Raw genomic sequence first — 6,000 nt, 5'->3', positions numbered from 1 at the left:
CAATAGGGTTGCAATATGAATAAAGAAAAAGCTTAATGGAACTGATGCAGATTAAAATTTTTTTATTAGTATTTTAAAAACCAAAATAAACAATAATCTCTAGATGAAAATCTATCTACATGCAAAGTTTCAAATAATGACAAGTTTTGTTTCTCATAAAAAATTAGGAAGCAATTTAAAGATCAATTTACAGTGTAATGCATGACAGGGCATAATGTAACACAGAACATTATTTTATCATTTAGGTAGTAGGCCCTTTAAGTCATGGAAAGCAGAAAATACTGCTTAATCTTGCCCCAGACCACTTTTCTACTAAATCTAAACAATAGTGAAATGTACTCTTGCATAACTCAGCACAGCCCCTACCTCCAACGCAAATGGATAAGAAAGCTTGCAATATAATTGCTTTAGATAATTATGTTCATACCAGAGACCAGGACACCTGGTCTAGTTTGTGTGATCTCTGACCTGTAATGATGGGGTGCTCGGGTGCTTGTGCTTGTACTTGTGCCCCAATTTCTCCCTGTCTCAGAAACACTGTCTCTGACAACCACTCCCCAGCCCAAGGACACTGTGCCTAGCAGTTATTCATGCGTGGGCCTCAGCATGACCCTTATCTCTCTCCCCAGTACAGCTACACAGATCACATCTCTGGAAGCCTCCCAATTCCTGAGTAAGTTCCTGTGTTGTGAGAAAGCTTTCCCTTGTTGCAGAGCATTCTCTCATCAAGACAGAGGGAGCAGGGTGTCCTTGGCCAGCCCAAGGACTCTTCCTCCTGCCAGACTCCAAAGATCCATCCCCCTTCCCTGTCCAGTATACTCCCTGTACTTTCCCATCCATAGCCCCCAAAGACACCTGCACCTTTGGATTACCTCATCAGTGTTCCTGGAATTTCTTTCCCATGCTCTTTTCCATATAAACCCTAGCTCAACCCCTGATTGGGGCTGCTTGATTTGGTGTGCATACCCCTTGCAGCCGTGCGCTAATAAATCCACATTTTAAATTACATCTGGGTCTCGAGTGCTGATTTCTCGGTACAACAATAACAGAGTTTCAAAAACTCTACGATGTGATGCAAACTGTTGCAAATCTCTAAAATGAATAGATAAAATAACTTGCTACATTCTCAGAACCAGGAGCTTTTAAAACATCCTTATCATTCTTTCTACCTTCCTTAAGCATATTCACAATAAATTTTACTCTATGGTTTATGACCCAGTTTCAAAGATGTAGTATTCTATTTCATTTCAACTAAAACTATAAATATGAGATATAAGCTTTATGCTTCTTTACCATATTTCCCTAATTTCTCCATATTAATCTTTTTATATTATCTAAAAATGTATCACAATTTCTTCAATTACTCTTTATATTGGAAAGTTGGATAACACGTAACTTAAGAGCAGGTAGTGTAATGGGATTTATCTAGACAACCAAGAAATTTAAATTATTTATAGAGAAATTAGGAAAGCAGTTCCAAAATGGATCAAACATTGGCATCATCTTCTGCAATCCTCAGGCAAGAGAGAATGGGGGACTATATTTCAGAGTTTGTCATCTGTTCTCCCAAGTGGAAAGCCAGCCAACATCCTCTCATTCTGGCCCTTGAGACAGTGGCTAAGACAAGGGCTCAGGTAGCTGCACCAGAGCCTGCTAAACCTTAACACTCAGCTCCTACCATCAAATTTCCCATGCTACCTTCCATTCCCTCTCCTCCTTGCACAAAACACCCACAGTGCTACATCCAATACCTTCTGATGCTGCTCCAAACATTCCTTAATTTGCCATGTTTTCTGTACCACAACTCTCACTTCTGAGGCACAGCATGGCTCAGAACTCAAAAGTCTTAATATCTTCCATTATGCAAACATAGTTGTGGTTATTATTATTTAAGATAATCATAGCAAGAGCAAAATATTGGCCTTCTCAAAGTTAAACCTTGAGTGGACAGTTACTACAGAAATATATACACCGCTCATGGAAATAGACAGCCCAGACCATAATGGTAGTGAGGTATACTTGCAAGGCAGACATCTACCAAAATTAATTTACAACTTTTAAACTTCAGGGCCTGTGATTTCTTTCTGTAACCAAATTCTATTTTATAAGAGTTAGCCATTTTTTTAACAAAGCTTTCCCGTGTTACAAATAACATTTTTTTAAAGAAAAGAAAGAAGAAAGAGGATAAAAATCAGCAAACCCAATTAATACATCGAAAACATTCTGAAAATATCTGACATTTTCCATACCTGTGGTATGGCCAGCTTTAAAACAGTCAGGGTCGTTTATGTTCCTATATTGGTTCTGAGCTTGAGAAAGTATGTTGAACAGGACAAGAATAAAAATACAGTGTCAGGCTGAATAATATTTCCCAGAAACACTTCTCTTTACCTATATGAGACCATCCTAAAAGCTGGTTACATCATTGTTAGAGTTAGAAGCTCCAGGAAGTAGTACACTGTAGGTGGGCTCGGGCTTAGCCAATAAAAAGTAAGTGGATTGTTCCAAAAAGACCCCAAAATCAAGATAAGGGTTGAGCCAGCTCAGACCAGTTAGGGTCAACCTGAGGACACCTGAAAAATGTTAGTTCGCCTGCTTAATGAGCTTCATTACTATTATCTGACACACCCTGCATAAAATTAGAGCCACATTGATGAGTCATGGGACGTATGACCAAGGGAGAGGGAACATACTTGAGCATATCAAGGGGAAACATGTAAGGAAAGGTGTAACCTGGGAAGGGATGGACCAATCCCAGCTGGGAGGTTTCGAGCCGAATTCAACTGCATAAAAGCACACTTGCCCTTGCACTCAGGGCCCACCCCTCCTCAAGGGGGTGGAGCCTGCTTCTGGCCAGAAATGTCTAAATCCTCTGGACTTTCTTTATAATAAATTTTCTTGATACTAAAATTTTGGTGTCAAGTCTATTTCTAACAATCATTAAGGAACTTCTTTATACATTATTATGGTTTTAGAGGCTGAAACTTTAATGCCTCCTTTACACATCCATTGACATCTAAGGTTGTAATTATGTTTTTCTCCATTACATTACTTATTCTAGAATTCTGGGCTTAAATTTTTTCTACTCAGGAGCCCTTTTTGTATTTAGGCAGCATTTGTTGACATTGCATGGCCTGAGGACATGCGCGTTGCAAAGTGCCCATGCTTTGTTTTCAGAGCCTAGGCTGAAGTGAAATTACCAATGCAACGCCAGCAAGTGCTGCTGTAAGCACCTGGGATTCATTACATGTTTGATTTTGAAATTAATTTTTGGTTCTTATGGCTTCAGAAAACTTTTACTGTTGCTGAATTTTTTTGTGACCACATATGGGGTTGTGACCCACAGTTTAAGAAATGCTGGAGCTGACTACATTATATTTTTGAGACAAAAAAAGACCAAAAGTCAAGACACTTGGGTTCAAGATCTGGTTTTTGCTCTTGACTTATTCTGTGACTGAGCAAGCCATTTATCCTCTTTCAGGTATATTTTCTTCAGCTGAAAAACAAGGGGGTTGGATTTGTAAATAGTTAAATTTTCTTCTAACCTTATCATTCTCAGTGACATTCATCTTGTGAAAAATTAGGGAATTTAACTGCTAGTTTCAGGAATTACTGCCCCATCTAAGAAAACTGCATTCACATACAGATGTTTAAAATAGCAAAGACAGCTCTTTAAATATAAGGAGCTAATGAATGCATGTTTGAATTTCATAGGTACTCTGTCCATCTGGAATGCAAAATAGAGAGGTAACAGGTGAATAAATGTGGGAAGAGATATGTAGTCTACTGGTTTGAGGCTGAGTTGGTCTTCCAATGAATTACAGGTGTGGGGCAGAGTATCTGCTTTGTGCAAATCTCTCTCTCTCTCTCTCTTCTCTCTCTCTCTCTCTCTCTCTCTCTCTCTCTCTCTCCCTCTCTCTCTCTCTTTTTCTTCCCTCTCCCCCCTCCCTCCCTCATTTTTTCTCCCTCTCCATTTTCCTCCCTTTCTCCCTCTCCATTTTCCTCTCCCTCTCCTCTCCCTTTTCCTCTCTTCCTTTCTCCCTCTCCATCCCCCTTCCCCTTTCCTGTCCCTCCCTCCACAGGTTCTACCAAAGCCGTTAATCCATTATTATATTTCTTTCACTAGAATGTTGGTCTTTCTATCACTTTCTTCAAGGCAATTTTGACATCCTTATTTCTCAGACTGTAGATAAGTGGGTTTAGCATGGGCACAATGATGGTATAAAAAATGGAGGACACTTTCCCTTGATATTCGGAGCTGACTGGAGATGGCTTTAAGTACATAAATGTAAGGGAGCCAAAGAAGACACCAACTGCAGCAATATGGAGCTACAGGTACTGAAGGCTTTTGATCTGCCTCCAGTGGATTGAATTTTGAGAATGCTAGCAATGATCAAGACATAAGAGTAAATGATGATCAGGGTTGGAAAAAAAATATTAAATGTATTGGAAACAAGAGCCACCACTTCGTTAGGATAAGTGCTAGAACATGACAGCTGCAACAGTGCAAGAAGATCACAGAAGTAATGATTGATGGCATTTTCCTTACAGAGGAACATTCTAAGCAAACAACCTGTGTGAGCTGTAGCCCCAACTAAGGCCGTCATGTACACACCACCCACCAACCATGAGCACACCTGATAGGACATGATAAGATTATAACGAAGGGGATGGCATACAGCAACATAGCGGTCATAAGCCATCACAGCCAACATTTGACATTCAGAAATGGCAAAAAAGGCAAAAAAATAGAACTGAGTCATGCAGTCAGAGTAAGAGACGGTGTTCTTCTCCGACACAAAGTTCACTAGCATTTTGGGTGTGATGACAGTTGATTGACAAAGATCAATAAAGGACAAACTACAGAGGAAATAATACATGGGGTTGTGTAGATGAGAACTCAGTCCAATAAGTATAATCATGCCCAGGTTCCCTATCACAGTGAATACGTAAATCCCTAGGAGTAGGAAGAAGAGTGGCAACTGGAGCTCAGGCTGATCTGTCAGCCCTATGAGGATGAACTCAGTCACTATTGAATAATTTCCTTTCTCCATTCTTTTTGAGTGTAGAGTAAGAAGAGACAAGAATCTGTTGATAAGAGGGAAAAAATGGGAGTTCTTATTATTAACAGTCTTGCATGAAACCTCAGACAGAACAGTAAAGTTATAATATAAATTCTTTTCATTCTTTTGTCTCTGCCTATTTTCCTAGCATAAACTGAAGACTGTCAGCCTCCTAGGTATATAAGGCATGTAAACCAGACTATTGGAATATGCCTTGTCTGAACTTTTCTAATATATATATATATATATATATATATATATATATATATATATATATATATATATATATATATATATATATACATATATATATATATGATTTTGATGCATATAACTAGCTTCAAAGGTGTTTGCTCACAAAATAAAGTGCATGCAAAAATATTTAAGTATGTATTCATATATAAAAATCTTAAAGAACATTGTGGCTTATGTTCACATAGCAAATAGACATAAAAGATAGAACCCAAATCAACTCTCTCCTCACAGCAATTCACCAAAGCTCTTTAGTCTTTCTGGAACACAGTTCATAGATCAGTGGCTGCAGAGCTGCCTACCAATTACTTTTGGGACTTATCAAGTTGAGAATGCTTGCCTCTGTCTCCTTTTTGAAGGTAAGGAGAGGGGAACTCAGAGAGCTCAGTTGTAACCAAGGGCACACAACCGGAATGTTGTGAGCAGGTAAGAAATCTGGTTTTCTTCCAAGGAGAGAGTTCTTTAGGTCTCAAAACATTTTTAAATAAAATGGTAGGGTAATATAATGGGTAATAAGAGAAATGGTATACATTTATTGTATATAATTTTTGGCAAAATATTTTATTAAAAACATAAGGAAAAGGTAAAGTGACATGAAATAGACAAAAGTACAGTTTCATGAATTTGCACTTGGTGGAACACCTCAAAAGCAGTATTTATTAATGATTCAATGTCAACTTGAAAG

At 38.4% G+C, this 6,000-nt stretch overlaps 1 pseudogene; it reads right to left on the bottom strand.

The window, feature by feature from the left end:
* Positions 1-4,122: 4,122 nt before the first annotated feature.
* On the bottom strand, positions 4,123-5,069 carry LOC110218118 (olfactory receptor 8G50-like; annotated as a pseudogene).
* Between the last annotated feature and the right edge of the window lie 931 nt (positions 5,070-6,000).

Source organism: Phascolarctos cinereus, unplaced genomic scaffold, assembly GCF_003287225.1.
Source record: "Phascolarctos cinereus isolate Bilbo 61053 unplaced genomic scaffold, phaCin_HiC Scaffold_726;HRSCAF=1367, whole genome shotgun sequence".
Taxonomy (NCBI): domain Eukaryota; kingdom Metazoa; phylum Chordata; class Mammalia; order Diprotodontia; family Phascolarctidae; genus Phascolarctos; species Phascolarctos cinereus.
This window is presented reverse-complemented; position numbering and strand designations above follow the sequence as displayed.